This window comes from Hevea brasiliensis, unplaced genomic scaffold (genome assembly GCF_030052815.1).
Source record: "Hevea brasiliensis isolate MT/VB/25A 57/8 unplaced genomic scaffold, ASM3005281v1 Scaf25, whole genome shotgun sequence".
Lineage (NCBI taxonomy): Eukaryota > Viridiplantae > Streptophyta > Magnoliopsida > Malpighiales > Euphorbiaceae > Hevea > Hevea brasiliensis.
The window spans coordinates 164,862-187,166 of NW_026614751.1; the positions used below are offsets into that span (position 1 = coordinate 164,862).

The window sequence follows — 22,305 nt, forward strand, 5'->3', positions numbered from 1 at the left end:
TAAAAACACTCAATATTTAAATGCCCATGATTACTAAATAACAATCCTCTCCCTTGTGCTCCCTTAAAATAACACAAGATTTGTCCTAAAGCTTCCTAATAAGCATCAGTTGGGGAAGACAAACTGACTCACCAAATTGATTGAATATGTAATATCAAAACGAGTTACTGTAAGGTAGTTCAATTTACCCACTAGCCTCTTATACTTTTTTGGATTTTCAAACAACTTACCATTCTGTGTTACAAGTTGCAAATTTGGGATCATTGGTGCACTATAAGGCTTAACACCTAATTTTTTTATTTCTATCAATAGATCAAGAACATACTTTCGTTGAGACAAGAAAATACCTTTCTTACTTCTCATAACGTCAATATCCAAAAAATACTTTAATGGATGAAATGCCTGCAGAATCACTTCTAGTGATAACAATATCATCCACTTACACTACCAATAAGACTAGGGTAGCTTCAGATTATCTATAGAATATTGAATGATTGCATGTACTTTTCTACATACCAATCTCTTTTACTTCTTCATTTATCTTTCAAACCAAGCTCGAGAACTTTGTTTCAAGCCATAAAGCAAACTTTACCCAACTTTCCCAGAGCAATAAATCTTAATGGTTGCTCCTTATACACTTCCTCCTAAAGATCAGCGAGAAAAAATGCATTCTTGATATCTAACTGATGCAAAGGCCAATCATATGTAGCTTATAGAGAGATAAACAATTGAATGTCTTTTGGCTATAAGATGTGCTTTTAATCTGGCTATAGAACCATCAGGATTCATTTTCACTTTAAATACCCATTTGCAACTAATAATTTTCTTAACAATAGCCAAAGGCACTAGTTTTCATGTACCATTTGTATCTAAAGCCTCTATTTCTTCTTTCATAGCAGCACACCAACCAGGATGAGATAATGTCTCAATAACAGTTTTAGGGATATGGATAGAATCCAAAGAAGCAATAAAACATCGAGGAGAGGACAAATGATCATAAGACACAAAAGAGGAAATAGGATAAGTAAATGTAGATTTATCTTTGTAGAGAGCAATGGGAAGATCTAGAGTAGGATCATGATCAGTGATAGTAACAGCATCTTTCGATGAAGAAATTGGTGAGGGATCTGAGTCTAGAGCCTCTAATCTCCTCATGATTGGAAATGAAAAGGTTGTATATATATATATATATATATATATATATATATATATATATATATATATATATATATATATATATATAATTGGTTCTCGGTTGGGGACTCTTGAAAACCATACACAACTCTACCCATTAGTACCCTTTTATAATGGCTGAATAATTTGCCACCTTTACACTGATAGTATGAAGGGCAATACCATATAAGAATTTTAGAAAGAATTTATATTCAAACATTAATTGGTTGTGTGTTGGAAGGCAATATATATGTGTGTATGGTGCCTTGTTGATGGAAGGGGATGATTTTTTTTTTTTTTTTTTTGGTGGTGGGAGGTTGGTTTACACTAGTGTTGGACTTAGGTTGCTTCTCTCTCTCTCTCTCTCTCTCTCTCTCTCACCATAATTCCTCTTATAGCCTTAATTTCTAATTGCCTAAGAACCATAGTGCTTTGTGGGCTTTCATTTAATCTGCCTTTAAATTTTAAAACTAGTAAACATTTGCGACAAAATAAGTTCGGTCAAAATTTTTCTTGGTAAGTAATTTTCCTCAACTTTTTTTGGTTAAACTTAAATAGAAGACTTGTATTTGCAAATTTTGTCATAGCATGACTACTAATAGACTAATAGTTGGTAGAAATGGTGAAGGGGGGAAGCCATGGGTTGAAATCCTAACATCATGTTAGACAAAGGTCATGGCATTTGTATCCAATTTTTAGAAAAAAAAAAAAAAAAAGAATGGTGAGTTTACTCAAAGCTTTAAACAATTACATTTGACAACTTGTGTAGTTTTAGGTTATCAACAATGCCATTGGAGCTATAATTCTAGTAAGAGGGTTCGTGAGGTACCGTGTTAATGCATTATGTCAATATGTTGGCCACTATGGGATCTCAAGCTAGATTGTTTTTTATTTATTTATAACTATGGAAAGTCAAGTTTTAATAGTTCCCTTTTGCAAAGTTTTGTCTATTGCTTTTACTGTAGGCCTTTGATAGTTAGACATCATATATCCTTTCTTCTTGTTGTTGAGCCTTTTGCACTTACAAGTTGGCAGAACGTGCACGAAGAAGGGCATTCCTTGTGATGTCATATGGATAGCCATTGACTACATGGATGGTTTTCGCTGTTTCACATGTGACCAGGCATGTTTCTCTTAGATCCTTTGGATGATAGATTCATCCTTAATTAAATTGAAATGTTAGGCTACTCTATGGCTAAATACTTCTCATTTTTTTTCCTTGAATAAGCTCAATGTCATCATTCTTTCCTTGCCTCTTTGCTTTTTGCTACATATTCACTATTAGACAACACTGAAATTTACCGCTTATGGATGACCATTATTCAATTTTAGAATCAAGAATGTCATTTTTATGTGGAGCATATTTAGTGGCTTGCATTATCCTAATCTTGGTAGTCATGTCTATGGACCTAATTGAGTTACTACAAATACAAATGCAAAACACAAATTCATATAGATATGTCATATACATATATGTTGAAAAGAAAGTTTATGATATTCCTATTTCTAATAAAATGAATTTTTCTGCATTTTTGGTTGAGACTATCCTTAGAATCCAAAACTGAATCCAGCCTTGCAACTTAATAATTCAAGTCTCGGGATGCAAATAAACCAAATGTGCATTGTTCAAGTCTTTAAAGGTAATTGTAGAAAATGAAGAGGGAGAATAACTAGAAAAAGATTGTGGGGAAGATGGTAGATTATTCCCTTAAGCCTTTTGGTTATATATATATATATATATATATATATATATATATATATATATATATATATATATAATGTTACACATAAAGTAAGAATTGTAACACCCCTATGTTCGGTAGTGCGTTCTAATGTTCTAGTGACCAGTGTTCATCCGGACAGCTAGGATGCCTAGAACTACATTTAAATATTAGTGAGGAGACATAAAATAATGAAATACAAGAAAGGAAAATACAAGAAAAACAAAGGAAAAATAATAGCAATGAAATGAAACTAAGTTAAACGAGCCAGCACCGCAACGATGGGTGACCGCACGGAGAAGTTATGGCACAGGCAATAGCCGACCCCAGGACAGCAGGAAACCCTCAGAATTTAGTTTCGAGACATAATTAAAGACTTATTGAAGTATAAATGTCATTAGAAATATTAAAGAAAAATTAATTAATTAGTACAAAGAAAAACGAGAAATCGAGAAACCGACAAAAATCGGTGTTACCGAAAAATCAGGAATACAACTCGAATAGGGGCATTGTGATTATTTAACACCCCGAGTTGTCTTTTGACCTAAATGTCCATTAAAAATAAATGATATTAAAATTTGAAAATATCATAAAAATTAAAATGGTGGTACATAAATTAAATAGTAAAAGAAATGAGGTAAAATGTGAGAATTTAGAAACTTTGGAATAATTAATCATTAAGCTAACTTAGTGCTCCACTAATTATGTATTAAGTGGCCATATATAATGCCTTAGTGGATAGCTCAACATCATCTTCTTCCTCACAAATTCACTTTGGCCGAATTCAAGCTCCATTCCAAATCACCATTGCCGGTCATGGAAGGACCTCTATGCAACCTTGATCAAGTCACTTTTTTCACTAGGTTCCTTCACTAAACCTTACCTACACACCTTGGGCAGCAATAAGGGAGCAAGAAAGATAAGTTTTAGTGGAATTTTTAAGAAGTCCAAAAGAGGTAAGTGGTTATTTTCAATTCTTGTTTCATTAAAAGTGTAACTAAGGTTGTGGGTAGTTGAATTATGGAAGAAGTTTGAGGTTTGATGAATTATTGGTGATGGAGCATTTCGGTAGCCATGGAACTTCATCATGTACAGCTTGTCTTTACATGTAAATGGTTGTTTGAGATGTTAAATTAAGTGTTTAAATGTATTGGAGTTGGTTTTCATGTATAAAGTTTGATTTGTAAGCTTGAAAAGTGAAAATGGAAGTTGATGTGTATGTGTAATTTTTGGGCAGCCTCATAATGGAAAAGGGTAATGTTTAAGTTCATGAAATATTGTTGAAGTAGTGTACAAGAATGGCAGCACATGTGTATGGAATAGTAGTGATAGGTATGTAATTTGATGATGGAGGTATGTGTGATAATTAGAAGTAATTATGTATATATATTGTTGGGTTTGAACTTTGTGAATTGTGATTGCATTTGATGCATTTTGAAGTGGTTATATTCTGTCCAAGTTGACCTATAATGTAAAGAATTGAATGGTTTTGGTTAGTGCCAAATGCAGAATGGTATGGAGAAGTGAAGATGTAATTAGTAAACATGTGTTTGGTTTGGTGTTTGAAAAGCATGTAGAGGGCAGTGTGCGAATGGACCTATAACCCTAAGTGTGTGGCTCCAATTGGTATGAGGCTAATTGGAGGTGAAATTAGGCACAAAATGTGCCAACTTTCATGAAGAAAGCCTACCTAAATTCTGTCCAGAAAGTGACTTGAAAAATGACCAAATCCGGATTAGTGACTTGAAAGCCTGAAAATTGACCATTTGGGCAGCAGTTAGTTTTTTAGCCATAACTCACTCAAAACAGGTCCAAATGACCTGAAATTTTTACCATGAATAGGTTAGACCTAGAGCTACAACTCTTATGAAGACACCAAAACCCAGAAATGACCATAAGCAAGTCAAATAGCTTGCACAATTTCGGGTATAAAAACTACCAGAACTAGAAATGACCTAAAAATGACCTAAAGTTGCCATTTTAGTGCAATCTGTCCAGCTTTAGTAAATTGACCATATATTGGTCTATGCAACTCAGAATGACCTAAAATTTTGCCCCGAGTGCAATAAGACATAGAGCTATAATTTTGCTTCTTTGACCATAAGTTAAAAACCAAGAGAAATAAAGCTAGACTAATCTACCACACAAAAATTGAGAATTTGACATTTACATACAATGATGCTTGAGGTAATTTGGCAATGAACGCCAACTTGTAAAAAGGATAAATTGCATTGTATTGACAGCATATTGAATTGTAAATTGTGACATGTTGATGCTAGAATCAACTTATCCATATTACCTAAAAAGGTCAACATTATAGGTTGACTAATGAAAGGAGTAGTATCAATAAAATTTAATTATGGAACATTATAATTAGAAACAATTTAACTGAGTACTGAAACACTTTAAATTATGTGTTTCAGTTGAAAAGAATATTGAAGAGCATAAGGAACATTGAGTTAAGGCCAAGAGGTGACTCATCCGAGGTCTGTGCATAATATTTTTATATTCATTGCTTTTACTAGAAATTTTATTGGGAGAAATGAGTTTTGAATAATTTTTTATTGTTTTGGCTTTGGGAATTTTATTGGAAATTATTGTGTTGCCTACTTTGTGAATGGAAAATTGACTTTGGAAATGGATTATGTTTGCATGAAATATTTGAATAATATGATTTGAAATTGTTTTTGATTCACACTTGGCATGGCAGTCCCTTACTCTATTCCTCCTCCACTTGTGGGGTTGAGTTTGATATTTGATTATTTTCCTCCCTCTCTGGCTTGTAAGTCTGAGGTGAGTTTGGATGAGTACTCATTAGCTAGCTAGCTACCTCTCTCACTGCTTTCGATTAGTGGGGTGAGTATGTCTTGTCGTGGTGTACAACATGGCATGTTCGTAATATTTTGTGTCATGACCTAAGTTGTGTTATTGATTGACAAAACTGTGTTATTCAATTATTTAATCAAATTTGTGTTATGTGAGCTTTGAAAAATTGTGAATTGTTTGAATTGTAAATTGTCAATAAAAGTTTTATATACAGCATTTTAAATTGTTATTGTGCACCACTGAGTAAATTTTACTCAGCGATAGCTTTTTCATTACTGTCGCACGTAGATGGACGGACAGAGCAGCAAAGTAGGCTGCTTGTGCTACATTTTGAGATTTCGCCGGTATATTGAGTATACCATATTTTGTAGTTTTTATTGTAATGTATGTGCTCTGTATGTATATATTGTACTTGGTCTTGAGCAGTTGTAAACTAAAATTGTAAATTACTTTGGCCTATAAAAATATTGTGATATATTTATCTTATATCAGCTTTTGGAAACACTGGAAAATTGATGTTGAACTGAGTTGATAAATGTTGAGAAATTTATTGTGTAGAACTACTATTGGAGTTGGGATTGAACAAATTATTAGAAGTGCTTTTTATAGATTTTTGAAGAACTGCTTTATTAAAAATACATATGGCACTCTGCCAAAATTTTTACAGAAATCGTTGATACTCAAATTTGTTAATTGTTTTCACTTCAGTTAAAAATATTTTAACACCTGTCAACACTGCTCACCACTGTAAAAAGAAATAAGAAAAGGTTTAAAATCCCTTGTAGTGTATTTAATGGGTTATCAGTAGACCAACTAATTCATTAGGTATACTACGGGATCATGTTATGCCTTACGGAGGGGTAGGGTGTGACAAGAATGGTATGTTACCCATTTATAGTACAAAGGCACATTTATAGGCATAACTTATGAGTGACCGTTGTCTTCATATAACAATCTTTATACATTTACGTGGTTATCAAATGCTCAAGGCGCACCAAGTCGCTAAGATGTCTTGGATCCTAGGTGTTAAGTGCAGGCGCACACCCGAGCGAGTCAAGGCACGAAAATAAAAAGAATAATTAAAATTAAAAAAGTTAGAAATATTCTATCACACTTTAAGTAACATAATGCTAAATATTAAAAAAAAGGAGACAAGGAAATTAATAATTTATAATAACATAAGCTCTATTTACTTAATAGTAATTAACAAGCAGCAACATACAAGCCCATTTATGATACCATAATCTCAATTATAATAACAAAAACTAATAATTTATAACAGCATAAACTCAATTATTATATTTCTAAATTCTAATAATTTATAAAAAGTTCCACTAATAGCAAATCTAATCGCAATTACCAAGAAGATAAACCTAATTTCATTCAATCATAAACGTAAAAACTAATAACAAATTTAACCCATAAAGCTAATAAAAAATTTAGAGTAATACAATGTTAACATACTTTCACAATAAAGAATAAATAAAATTAGAAATTTAGACAAGAAAACCAAAAAAAGAAAATAGCATACGAATTGAAGGAAGAGCATGGTAGAATGGAAAAAAAAAAAAAAAAAAAAAGGGAGAGAGCAGCTGCTAGACAAAATAGAGCGAGGGAGAGAGAGAGAGGACCAAGCATGGTAGAACAAAAAAAAAAAGGAGAGCAGCTGCTGGACGAAACAGAGAGAGAGAGAGAGAGAGAGAGAGAGAGAGTAGAAAATGAGTAGAAAAGAAGAAGAAAAAAAGAAGAAAAATATATACGTGCCTGGATTTGGATTGTTGGGGATCAAGGTTAGTAGCTTCTTCTTTTTCTTTTTCTTTGGTGGCTAATGGCAGGTTTTAAGCCAAAGAAGCCCTATCTTCTTCTTCTTCTTCTTCTTCTTCTTCTTCTTCTTCTTCTTCTCATTCTTTGGTGGTTAACGGCAAGTTTTAAGCCAAAGAAACCTTATTTTTCTTTTAAATGCGGTTTGCCTTGTTACACCTGGGTGATGTCCTATGCCTTCTTCTTCTTCAAGCGCCACCACTTGTGCCTTGGGCCTTAAGCTCGCCTTTGATAACAATGTCCTTTTGACATACTTGAGAATGTAGATTACTGCATCCTAATGGCTATTGCATGGAGTTTGAAAAAATTAACCACCACACTAATAATTAAAAGAATATCTAGGAGGTAATTAAGTTTTCCAACAAGTCTCTAATATCTTCTAGAATCTATCAAGGCCTCCTGTCCGATAATGAGTTTTACGTTTGGATCCATAAGACTATCTATAGGTATGTAATCTAAAACGCTGGTTTCTTTCAATATGTCTAGTGCGTATTTTAGCTATGAAATTGAAATACCAATTCTAGATTATGCAACTTTAACTTCTAGAAAGTATTTCAATTTGCCCAAGTCTTTGATCTAAAAGTAATTGAATAATGTTATATTAATTGAATAATTCCATCATGATCATTGCCTACGATAACAATATCATTGACATAAACCACAAAATAGATACTCTTACCATGATTAATATGACAATAAATGCTCAATGATCAGCTCTACTTTGAGTCATCTCAAATTGTTGGATAAAAGTATTGAACCATCCAAACCATGCCCTTGGGGATTTTTTAATCTATAAAAGGATCAATGTAGTCTACATTCTAAGCTAGGCTGTCCCTAAGCAACAAACCTTGGTAGTTACTTTATACAATCCTTTTCTACCAATTCCCCATTTAAGAAAGCATTTTTTACATCAAGTTCATGAAGTGGCCAATGATAAATAGTGGCCACTTAGATAAGGAGGTGAATGATGGCAATCTTGTCCACTGGAGAAAAATTATCACTATAATCTTGTTAAAAAATTTTGAATGTATCCTTTAGTAACAAATCGATCCTGCAGGTGATCAAATTTTCTATTAGGACGGAGCTTATCATATAATTCTAACAACCAATAGTAGACTTCCAATGAGGCAAGGGAACTAAATGTTATCATGTGTATTATTAGAATGAAGAGTAGTAATTTCTGTAGTCATTACCTTGCACCACTTAGGATGGGATAATGCTTCACTAATGGTTTTTAGATCTTCGGTAGAGAAAAATTTGGAACAAAAGCATAATAGGGTGAGGACAGATGATGATAACCAAAGAAATTATAAATGGGATGCAGATTACAAGTATGAGTACCTTTATGAAGTTGTTTCTGCTGGAGGCTTGACCAGTGTAAGTGATGATGTTGGTATAAGAGATGAGTCACCCAGAGCATTTTGTGGACTTGTATCATAAAGGGAAACATCATTCTTATTAGTATGAGGATTTGGATGAGGTATTTGTTAATAGACCCGAGGAGGAGGTGGGATAGCATTTGGAGGAGGACTAAAAGGAACTGGGAGAGCTTCAAAGATGAAATTTTGTTTGCTTCTTAAATGAGAAGTTCAAAGATGTTTTGAAGAAAGTTACATCTATTAAAAAGAAATATTTGTTTGTGGTTGGCTCATAAAAATTTGTAAGCTTCTGAAAGAATATCCTGGAATAGTACAGCTAATAGATTTTGGTTGAAATTTGTCTTTCTAGAAGTAAGATTATGAACAAAGCAACTACAACAAAACACACAGGGAGAAAGATGATATGGCTTTCAATATGGAAATAAATGAGAATGAGGACTCTGATTCTTTAAAACAGAAGAAGACATATGATTAATTAAGTAACAAGAAGTAAGAATCTCTCCCTAAAAATGAAGCAGAACATGATGGTGTATGAGTAAAGTATGGGTTGTTTACATAAGTTGCTGATCCTTATGCTTAGCTACTCTTATTTTGTTGAGGAATACAAGCACAATAAATTTGATGAATGATTCCTTGAGAAGACATGAAATATTAAAAAGGAAGAGAAAAATATTCTAGTGTATTATTACTACGTAAGACTAAATTGATTATGTATCTCAGCTTGGGGTGTAAACGAACCATGCTGAGTCGAGCTTTGAAGAGCTCGGGCTTGAATAATTTAGAGGCATCTCGCAAGTAGCTTGAATAATTTACATCCTTAATGAATTTAAGGTTTAGAGTTATAAAGTTTAAACTTCACACTTTTGATTAGCTCTTGTAACACCCCGAACCTCCAAGTTATGAATAGTATCATTTTTGGTCCGTGACTAATACTATTCGAAGACACCTTGAGAACCAAAAATAAATAGAAAATTAATTGAGATAGAGACAATAAAAATTCTAGTGAACAAAAAAGCTAAGGACTCATCGGGTATTATAAAAAGAAGGATTATTACCCGATGAGGGGCATTTTGGTCCATTCACCTCAAGAGTTGACTTTTGACCAAAATGTCAATTAAATTAAATGAAATTAATGAATTGAATTATGGGGTAAAAATTGAAGAAAAATTCAAGTAAAAATATGTAAGGGAAAATTTAAGAAATGAAAACTTAAACTTTCATTTCCATTATAACAAAATTAAAATGAAAGACTTATAGGCTTTTGATAGTTAAATTTAATTATTTAATTAAAGGGAAAAATTAAGTGTAAATGAAAAAAAAAAGGAATAAAAATTTAAGTTTAATTATCCTTATGACATAATTAAAATTTATAATTTTAATAAGCTAATTTTGGGGATAAATATATATATATATATATATATATATATATATATATATATATATATATATATATATATATATATATATAAGAAGACAAATGTCTTCTTCATTTCTTTTTTTTTCATAAGAGGCCACCACCCTCTCCTCTCTCTTCCTCTCTCTTTCTCTCTCTCTCTCTTTTTTTCTTCTTCTTCCACTTCTTCCCCTCATTGATTTCCCCTCCCAACTTTTAATTCCCTTAAATTCCCTTCATAAATTCCATAGCCCACTAAAAGAAAACATCAAAGAGATCTTTGATTGAGAGATTAAAAGCAAGGAGAATAAGAATTGAAAGAAAAGTGAAGTTGGAAAGAAATCAACAAGAGGTAATTTTCTTTTCAAGTTAGATTAGTTGTATAAGCTTGGAATGAAGTTAATTTATGATGAAATTTCATAAGAAAATGAAAGAAAACATATATGGAACCTAAACTAGGGTTTTGGCCAAATGGGAGAAAAATTAGGGTTTTGAACATTAGGTTTAGAGACCAAAAATGTGAAGAAGTGCTAAATGATGTCTTTGACATAGTTTAAGGAAAGAAATGGCTATTTGTGACCTAATTAAGTGTGTTAGAAGTGTTTAAATCAAAACTAAATTCGGATTGGGTATGAAGCATGACCAAAAGTCAACTTTGAGGGACCAAAAATAAAATTTTACAAGTCCAATTGGTATGGGACCAATTGGGACTGAAAATAGGCACTAAATGACACCATTTTCATTCAGGAAGTATGCCCAAAAAGTGACCAAAACCTAGTGAACAAACTGACCAAACTTGAAAAACTGCAGTATGAACAGTACACATGAACAGTAATTGTTTTTGGGTCATAACTCAAGCTAGGCAGGTCAAAATGATCTGAAATTTTACCAGTAGTTAGATGAGATATAGACCTAAAACTTTTATGAGGAACACAAACCCAAATTATTCCATTAACCCAATCAAATTATTGAGCAAAGGAGTTACTGAATCTGCAAAACTACAGAATTGCCATATGAGCAGTAAAGTTTCAATGGCTATAACTCTCTCTAGAAAACTCCAATTTAGGCGATTCTTGAACCGATGGAAACCTAAGACACAGTAGAATATTTCATATGAAGAATATTAGGCCAAATTATGAACTTAACTCAATCAAATTGCGAAAAAAATTCGGGTCACCGAATCTGCCAGAATCTGGGCACCTAAAATTGACCAAATGAACAGTAAACTTTGTAAGGCTATAACTCTCTCTAGAAAACTCCGATTTAAGCGATTCTTAAACCGATGGAAACCTAAGACATAGTAGAACATTTCATATGAAGAACATTAGACCAACTTATGGACTTAACTTTGTCAAATTTCTGAACGAAGTTGGATCAATAAATCTGCCAGAACAAAATCTGTAGCATGAACAGTGACGTAAACAGTAATGGTGTTTTGGGCATAACTTGAGCTATATAGCTCCGAAATAGGCGATTCAAAAAGGAAAATAAAGTTAAGACCTAAATGAACAATTTTCATGAAGAACATTTCACTAAATTATGATCGAAACTAGGTAAAAATTGGGTTCAAAGATTGGGGCACCAAGCTGTCCCAAAACCAAAATATTCTAAAATTTTCAAAGCTAACTTGGGATGCATTAGACATGCATATAATGAGTTCTTGGCAGCAATTGAGATTGGTATTGAGGTATTCTATTTGTGTATTTTCAGTAGAAAAAGAAGTTGGAACGGACAAGGAGAAGTAGGTAACAATAGAGGAGAGCATTGAAGGTTTGTGCACAACTAACATTTTCTTCGTTTTTAAATTTGTAAATTACTTGGAATGTGTTAAATTGAATGAGTTTGCTTTGAACAAGTTTACTTTGACTGAAATATGGTTTTTCTCTTGCATTTAAGAAATTTAGGTGTTGTTACCTTTATTTGGATATTATGATGAATTTAAATGTGTTTATTGGTTTATAAATGTGATTGTTGAATGGAAAATTTTTGGAAACTGTTTTGAAACCACAGTTAGCATGACAGTCCCTTTCGGAACTCTCCAGTAGTAACGAATACTTGGGGTTGGTAATTGATATTGATTATGTCTCCCATTAATAACGGTTAGTGGGGTAAGACTATATGAGTACTCATTAGCTAGCTAGCCCTTCCCTCATTAATAACGGTTAGTGAGGTTGATATTGCTTTGTCGTGGTGTACAACACGGCACTGATCGTGAAATTTTGTGTCATGGCCTGAACTGTGTGTTGATGTTGGCAACATTAATGCTTTGTGAATTGTGATTTATGAAGTATGATTTCTCATTTACAATGTTATTCTAATAAATGGCTCTTATGAACTTAGAACTCTTGTGAAGTTTTCATGCTTAAGAAAAATGTGATTTATTATGCTTTGACAAATTATGTTTTACCTTAAGTTTTAAAGTTATTAGTTGTGCACCACTGAGTGATATACTCAGCGATAGCTTCTTTATGCTGTCGCAGGTAAGGGAAAGGAGAAGGCTGCCGAGTGAGAGACTTGAAAGCATCATTTTGGTATTGTTTGTGGGTATTTACGTTAGGTATACCCTTGTGATTCCTTTGGATATATTTTGTACCTATATGTATGGATGTACGGATATTGAGCAGTTTGTATTTAAAAGCATTGCATTGCTATCTCATTTTGAGTTTGTAACTATTTTGTATTTTACTTTGAGACTTATGAAAAATGTAACTTTTGTAATATTTAGTCTATTATTATTTACAATGAATGTTTACATGGAATTTTAACTATTCTCATGCAGTTTTCCGCAAAAGAACTGATAAGATAAAAAGTTATGGTTTGTTTTAAAATCCTTTGTAGCATAACTAATGGGTTATCTGTAGGTGGAGTTTGGTAATTCATTAGGTATGCTACAGGAACATGTCGTGCCTTACAAGGGATAAGGTGTGACATGTTTTAGTGGTATCAGAGCTTTAGTTTTTATACAAGTTTTGAAATTGCATGTTTGAAAATTTTTGATAAGTACAACTGCTCAATTGTCATTATTGATACATATAGTGCATTACATCATAAATATGGACTAATGGAAGGAAATCTCCTTGTGTTGGTTGCTCAGGGAGTAGAATTCCTTGTGATTCAATATGGAAGAGGGGGATCACACAATAGAGCAATCAGTAGCAGCTGAGGTACAAGGGGAAGCCCCAGCTCCTCAGAATGCTAATGGATCGGCTGCACCCATCCCACCTATGTAGTTTCCTGCTCAGTTCGCTCAGCAGATGGCTGCACTATTTCAGCAAATGGCTGGCAATATACCAGTCCAAGCTCCTGTGCAAGCACCTCCAGTGCAACCACCATCCCCAGCCAGACAATATGACAAGTTAATGAAGTATGGGGCAACAGAGTTCAAGGGTACAGTGGACCAATTGGAAGCTGAGCAATGGTTAGAACGGATGGAGAGGGTCTTCAAGAAATTGCACTGCACAGATGAGTTGAAGTTTGAATATTCAATGTCCTTGCTGTATGGAGATGCATATGAGTGGTGGAAGACCATTCCCCAAAGTTTGGCTGAGCCGCCAGTGCTGACATGGGATGACTTTCTAAGGGAGTTTAGACAGAAGTATGTTCCTGATACCTATGTGGATATGTAGCTACAGGAGTTTCTCAGTTTGAAGCAAGGGAACGAGACTATAGCCGAGTATGAGAGAGACTTTTCTTGCCTCAGCCATTATGCTGGAAGCCTACTCACTACCAGTAGAGACAGATGCAAATGGTTTGAGGCCGGTTTGAGGCCTAGTTTGATATTGCAAGTGGTTGGGTTTCGACATGACAACTTCTCTAGGTTGATATCACAGGCCCTTGAATTGGAAAGGATAGAACTGGAAGGGGCATTTGAGAAGGTAATCACTGAAAAAGAGAAGAGCAGTAAGCCTACAGGTCAAAGTCCAAGTAACAATTCGGGTAAGAGGAAGAGTTTTGGGGGACCAAGTAACAGAGGATCTAGTAGGGGAAGATTCTCAGGGCAGAGGCCACCTAAATCCGGACAGCAGACATCTAGGGGTTCCTTTCCTACCCGTGCTTGTGAAACTTGTGGCAGGACTCATGGAGGAGTATGTTATAAGGCCATAGGAGCCTGTTACAACTGTGGTGGAAGTGGGCACTTTGCTAGAGATTGCACTAGTGCCCGCAGATCTGGACCACCTACTACCACTCAGGGATCTGTTCAAGGTTCTGCTTCTAAAGGACAACAGATAACTAGTAGAGGCAGAGGCAGGGGTAGAGGTAACACTTAGCGGCGAGGCACGATGAGCTAACGAGAGCAGTGGTGCACGGTCGAGTGTACACCATGTGCCAGAGGGATGAAGCTGAGACATCAGATGTTGTGGCTGGTACTTTCTCCATTTTTGATAGAGATGTATATGTGCTGTTTGACCCTGGTTCTACACATTCTTATGCTAGTGCCAGTATTGCATGCTCTATTGCTATTCCTTGTGTGAAATTGGATTATGATGTGCTAGTGACTACTCCTTTAGGACAAGAGGTTAGGGTGAACAAATTGTATAAGGATTGTCCTTTGGTGATCCAAGGACATACATTCCTGTCAGACTTAATTGACATGCCCTTCCGAGATTATGATATCATCTTGGGCATGGATTGGTTAGCCAGGCATCACGCCATGATCGACTGTAGACTGAAGATAGTCACTTTTGGTCTTCTCGAGTATGCAGACATAGTGATACACGGGGAGAGACAGTTATTGCCATCCAACGTCATTTCAGCTACACTTGCTAGAAAGATGATTAGAAAGGGATGTGAAGCTTATCTAGCTCATGTGATAGACACCCAGGTGGGGAGTCCAGATCTTAAAGATATTCCTACAGTATGGGATTTTCCGGATGTCTTTCCGGAAGAATTACCGGGATTGCCTCCAGAAAGAGAGGTGCAGTTTGAAATTGAGACTATGCCTGGTGTGGAGCCAATCTCCATCACTCCTTATAGGATGGCACCTGCTGAGTTGAAAGAGTTGAAGGTACAATTGCAAGAATTGTTAGATAAGGGTTTCATCCGCCCTAGCGTGTCACCTTGGGCAGCACCAGTATTATTTGTGAAGAAGAAGGATGGTACTCTCCGCCTATGCATAGACTACAGACAGTTGAATAAGGTGACCATAAAGAATAGATATCCTCTGCCACGGATCGATGATTTATTTGATGAGTTGAAGGATGCAACTATATTCTCCAAAATTGACTTGAGATCAGGCTACTACCAGTTGAGGGTGTAGGAGCAAAGTATTCCTAAAACTGCCTTTAGGACTCGGTATGGCCACTATGAGTTCTTGGTAATGCCATTCGGGTTGACTAATGCTCCAGCTGCTTTTATGGGCCTAATGAACACTATCTTCAGGCCATATTTGGACCAGTTTGTTGTGGTGTTCATTAATGATATTTTGGTGTACTCAAATAATGCAGAGGAACACGACAAGCACTTGAGGATAGTATTGCAGACTTTGAGGGAGAAGCAGTTGTATGCCAAATTGTCGAAATGTGAGTTTTGGCTAAAGGAGATTTCATTTTTGGGGCATATTGTATCTGCAGAAGGTATCCAGGTGGATCCTAGCAAAGTAGAAGCCATTCTTAATTGGAAGCCACCTAGAAATGTCACGGAAGTTCGGAGTTTCCTTAGTTTAGCTGGGTATTATCGAAGGTTTGTGAAGGGATTCTCCATACTAGTATCTCCACTGACCAAGCTACTTAGGAAGGATGTAAAATTTCAGTGGACTAATCGATGCCAAGAAAGTTTTGATGCGTTAAAGAGGCATTTAACTGAAGCTCCAGTCTTAACCTTGCCCACTTTGGGTAAGGAGTATACCATATACAGTGATTCTTCTCATAACGGATTAGGCTGTGTGTTGATGCAAGATAGAAACGTCATTGCCTATGCTTCACGCTAGCTTAAACCGCATGAGAGGAATTATCCTACACATGACTTGGAGCTAGCAGCCATTGTCTTTGCCTTGAAGATCTGGAGACATTACTTGTATGGGGAGAGATGTTATATATACACAGATCATAAAAGTTTGAAGTACTTGGGCACACAAAAGGAGTTAAATTTGAGGCAAAGGAGATGGTTAGAGCTGATAAAAGATTATGATTGTTTGATAGACTATCAGCCTGGAAAAGCTAATGTTGTAACTGATGCTTTAAGTCGCAAGACTATGGCTGGTTTGAGGGTTTCTCCTTTGTCCATGGTGCATGAATTAAGGGCATTGCATGCTAATTTGGAGATTAATGAAGATGGGTAGATGGTAGCTACTTGGCAAGTGAAGCCAATGCTGACAAAACGAATTAAAGCAGTTGCACAGAAGGATGATAAGTATGTGAAGTTGATGGAAGAGGCTCGGGATGGCAAGAAACCAGAATTATCAGTAAATGATGAGAGCTTGTTGTTATATAAGGGCAGAATGTGCATTCCTAAGAATGTTGAACTGAGGCAGACCATTTTAAAGGAAGCACATGATTCACCTTTTGCAATGCGCCCTGGTGGAACCAAAATGTATAGAATTGTGAAAGAGCACTATTGGTGGAGAGGAATGAAGAAAGACATTGCAAAATATGTTGCCAAATGCCTAACTTGTCAGCAAGTAAAGGCAAAACACCAATTGCCTGCAGGGTTGCTACAGCCATTGCCAATTCCCGAGTGGAAATGGGAAAGAATCACTATGGATTTCGTAACAGGACTTCCACGTACACAAAAGAATCATGATGCAGTTTGGGTTATTGTTGATAGATTGACCAAGTCTGCACACTTTTTGCCAGTGAGAATGGATTACAGCTTGGAAAGATTAGCCAAACTATACATTGATGATGTTGTGAGGTTACATGGAGTGCCAGTGTCTATTGTGTCGGACAGAGACCCAAGGTTCACTTCTAGATTCTGGGGTAGTCTCCAAAAAGCCCTAAGAACTAGATTGAACTTCAGTACAGCATTCCATCCACAGACAGACGACCAATCCGAAAGGATCATTCAGATTTTGGAGGATATGCTTCGGGCTTGTGTGATTGAGTTTGAAGGGAGTTGGGACACACACTTGCCTTTAATTGAATTTGCCTACAACAACAGTTATCAGTCAAGCATCGGAATGCCTCCATACGAAGCACTTTATGGCAGGAAGTGTAGAACTCCCTTGTGTTGGTATGAAGTGGCCGAGAGGAAGTTGATTGGTCCAGAATTAGTGCAACAGACAGAAGAAAAGGTTAAGCTCATTAGAGACAGACTCAAAATTGCAACGGATAGACAGAAGTCCTACATTGACCTAAAGAGAAGAGATATTCGGTATAGTGTGGATGACATGGTGTTCCTGAAAGTTTCCCCATGGAAGAGGATCATGAGGTTTGGTAGAAAGGGGAAACTAAGTCCTTGCTTCATTGGGCCGTATGAGGTTCTGGAAAGAGTGGGTCCATTGGCATATAGACTTGCATTGCCTCCGGAGTTGGAAAAGATTCACAATATCTTCCATGTCTCCATGTTGAGGAGGTACAGATCAGACCCCTCTCACATTTTACCAATAGAGGAGATTGAGGTGAATCCAAACCTGACATATGATGAAGAGCCCATAAAGATCTTGGCACATGAGGTGAAGCAGCTGAGGAATAAACAGATACTGTAATGGCCCGACCCACTAGTGATATTGTCCGCTCTGGGCCGAAGCCCTCACGGTTTTAAAACGCATCACTAGGGGTTACGAACCACCAACTTATAAACCCAGCATCTCTCCCGTGTTTTGTCGATGTGGGATTTGCCTAGGGTGTTACAATCCAACCCCCTTATGGGACTCAGCGTCCCGGCCCACTAGTGATATTGTCCGCTCTGGATTGAAGTCCTCACTGTTTTAAAACACGTCACTAGGAGTTACGAACCACTAACTTATAAACCCAGCATCTCTCCCGTGTTTTGTCGATGTGGGATTTGCCTAGGGTGTTACAGATACCTCTAGTCAAAGTGCTGTGGAACCATCATTCAGGCCAGGAGGCTATGTGGGAGCGTGAGGAGGACATGAGGAGACAGCACCCACAGCTATTCAGAGACTGAGACCAGGTAAATTTCGAGGACGAAATTTATTTTTAAGGAGGGGAGAATTGTAACACCCCGAACCTTCGAGTTATGAATAGTACCATTTTTGGTCCGTGACTAATACTATTCAAAGACACCTTGAGGACCAAAAATAAATAGAAAATTAATTGAGATAGACACAATAAAAATTCTAGTGAACAAAAAAGCTAAGGACTCATCGGGTATTATAAAAAGAAGGATTATTACCCGATGAGGGGCATTTTGGTCAATTCACCTCAAGAGTCGACTTTTGACCAAAATGTCAATTAAATTAAATGAAATTAATAAATTGAATTATGGGGTAAAAATTGAAGAAAAATTCAAGTAAAAATATGTAAGGGAAAATTTAAGAAATGAAAACTTAAACTTTCATTTCCATTATGACAAAATTAAAATGAAAGACTTATGGGCTTTTGATAGTTAAATTTAATTATTTAATTCAAAGGAAAAATTAAGTGTAAATAAAAAAAAAAAAGGGAATAAAAATTTAAGTTTAATTATCCTTCTGACACAATTAAAATTTATAATTTTAATAAGCTAATTTTGGGGATAAATATATATACATATATATATATATATATATATAAGAAGACAAATGTCTTCTTCATTTCTTTTTTTTCATAAGAGGCCACCACCCTCTCCTCTCTCTTCCTCTCTCTTTCTCTCTCTCTCTCTTTTTCTCTTCTTCTTCCACTTCTTCCCCTCATTGATTTCCCCTCCTAAGTTTTAATTCCCTTAAATTCCCTTCATAAATTCCATAGCCCACTAAACAAAAACATCAAAGAGATCTTTGATCGAGAGATTAAAAGCAAGGAGAACAAGAATTAGAAGAAAAGTGAAGTTGGAAAGAAATCAACAAGAGGTAATTTTCTTTTCATGTTAGATTAGTTGTATAAGCTTGGAATGAAGTTAATTTATGATGAAATTTCATAAGAAAATGAAAGAAAACATATATGGAACCTAAACTAGGGTTTTGGCCAAATGGGAGAAAAATTAGGGTTTTGAACATTAGAGTTTAGAGACCAAAAATGTGAAGAAGTGCTAAATGATGTCTTTGACATAGTTTAAGGAAAGAAATGGCCATTTGTGACCTAATTAAGTGTGTTAGAAGTGTTTAAATCAAAGCCAAATTCGGATTGGGTATGAAGCATGACCAAAAGTCAACTTTGAGGGACTAAAAATGAAATTTACAAGTCCAATTGGTATGGGACCAATTGGGACTGAAAATAGGCACTAAATGACACAATTTTCATTCAGGAAGCATGCCCAAAAAGAGACCAAAACCTAGTGAACAAACTGACCAAACTTGAAAAACTGCAGTATGAACAGTACATATGAACAGTAATCGTTTTTGGGTCATAACTCGTGCTAGTCAGGTCAAAATGACCTGAAATTTTACCAGTAGTTAGATGAGATATAGACCTAAAACTTTCATGAAGAACACAAACCCAAATTATTCCATTAACCCAATCAAATTTTTGAGCAAATTTGAGTTACTGAATTTGCAAAACTGCAGAATTGCCATATGAGCAGTAAAGTTTTAATTGCTATAACTCTCTCTAGAAAACTCCAATTTAGGCGATTCTTGAACCGATGGAAACCTAAGACATAGTAGAATATTTCATATGAAGAATGTTAGGCCAAATTATGAACTTAACTCAATCAAATTGCGAAACGAATTCGGGTCACTGAATCTGCCAGAATCTGGGCACCTAAAATTGACCAAATGAACAGTAAATTTTGCAAGGCTATAACTCTCTCTAGAAAACTCCGATTTAGGCGATTCTTAAACCGATGGAAACCTAAGACATAGTAGAACATTTCATATGAAGGACATTAGACCAACTTATGGACTTAACTTGGTCAAATTGCTGAACGAAGTTGGATCGATAAATCTGCCAGAACAAAATCTGCAGCATGAACAGTGACGTAAATAGTAATGGTGTTTTGGGCATAACTTGAGCTACACAGCTTCGAAATAGGCGATTCAAAAAGGAAAATAAAGTTAAGACCTAAATGAACAATTTTCATGAAGAACATTTCACTAAATTATGATCAAAACCAGGTAAAAATTGGATTCAAAGATTGGGGCACCAAGCTGTCCCAAAACCAAAATATTCTAAATTTTCAAAGCTAACTTGGGATGCATTAGACATGCATATAATGAGTTCTTGGCAGCAATTGAGATTGGTATTGAGGTATTCTATTTGTGTATTTTTAGTAGAAAAAGAAGTTGGAACGAACAAGGAGAAGTAGGTAACAATAAAGGAGAGCATTGAAGATTTGTGCACAACTAACATTTTCTTCGTTTTTAAATTTGTAAATTGCTTGGAATGTGTTAAATTGAATGAGTTTGTTTTGAACAAGTTTACTTTGACTGAAATATGGTTTTTCTCTTGCATTTAAGAAATTTAGGTGTTGTTACCTTTATTTGGATATTATGATGAATTTAAATGTGTTTATTAGTTTATAAATGTGATTGTTGAATGGAAAATTTTTGGAAACTATTTTGAAACCACAGTTAGCATGACAGTCCCTTTCGGAACTCCCCAGTAGTAACGGCTACTTGGAGTTGGTAATTGATATTGATTATGTCTCCCATTAATAATAGTTAGCGGGATAAGACTATATAAGTACTCATTAGCTAGCTAGCCCTTCCCTCATTAATAACGGTTAGTGAGGTTGAGATTGTTTTGTCGTGGTGTGCAACATGGCAATGATCGTGAAATTTTATGTCATGGCCTGAACTGTGTGTTGATGTTGGCAATATTAATGCTTTGTGAATTGTGATTTATGAAGTATGATTTCTCATTTGCAATGTTATTCTAATAAATGGCTCTTATGAACTTGGAACTCTTGTGAAGTTTTCATGCTTAAGAAAAATGTGATTTATTATGCTTTGACAAATTGTGTTTTACCTTAAGTTTAAAAGTTATTAGTTGTGCACCACTGAGTGATATACTCAGCGATAGCTTTTTTATGCTGTCGCAGGTAAAGGAAAGGAGAAGGCTGCCGAGTGAGAGACTTGAAAGCAGCATTTTGGTATTGTTTGTGGTTATTTACGTTAGGTATACCCTTGTGATTCCTTTGGATGTATTTTGTACCTATATGTATGGATGTACGGATATTGAGCAGTTTGTATTTAAAAGCATTGCATTGCTATCTCATTTTGAGTTTGCAAGTATTTTGTATTTTACTTTAAGACTTATGAAAATGTAACTTTTGTAATATTTAGTCTATTATTATTTACAATGAATGTTTCCATGGAATTTTAACTATTCTCATGCAGTTTTCCGTAAAAGAACTGATAAGATAAAAAGTTATAGTTTGTTTTAAAATCCTTTGTAGCATAAATAATGGGTTATCTGTAGGTGGAGTTTGGTAATTCATTAGGTATGCTACGGGAACATGTCGTGCCTTACAAGGGATAAGGTGTGACAGCTCTCATATAAAAAATAACTTAATTTTCATAAAAAATTAAATTTAAAATACAAATAACTATATTCTATAAATACATTTAATATATTGATTATATCATAGATTTGCGAAGGTCGAGCTCAGCTCATTTATTAAACAAGCTTGAAAATCAATCTTGAGCTCGACTCGTATTCTAAACAAGTTGAATGAGCTTGAGCAACTTTCGAACAGCTTGGTTCGTTTACACCTTTAATCGCAGGGTGAATATAGAAAATAATTTAGAATGATTTTTCACAAAAAATAAAAAAATGCATCGAGAATAATCATCAATAAAGATAACAAACAGTGAAATGCCAAAGTTGAAGTGTTGAATTGACACAAATCGGACCTAATATGTCCAATTGAACAATGTAAAAAATGAATGCAACCCAGTTATTAGCTTGCTTTGGAAAAGAAGAATGAGTTTGTTTTTAAAGCTAACATGACTCGC

The 22,305-nt window shown here is 35.2% G+C and overlaps 1 pseudogene; it reads left to right on the forward strand.

The window, feature by feature from the left end:
* The window catches only part of LOC131176803 (uncharacterized), a 167,102-nt pseudogene that overhangs the window by 38,039 nt on the left and 106,758 nt on the right, over nt 1–22,305 (forward strand).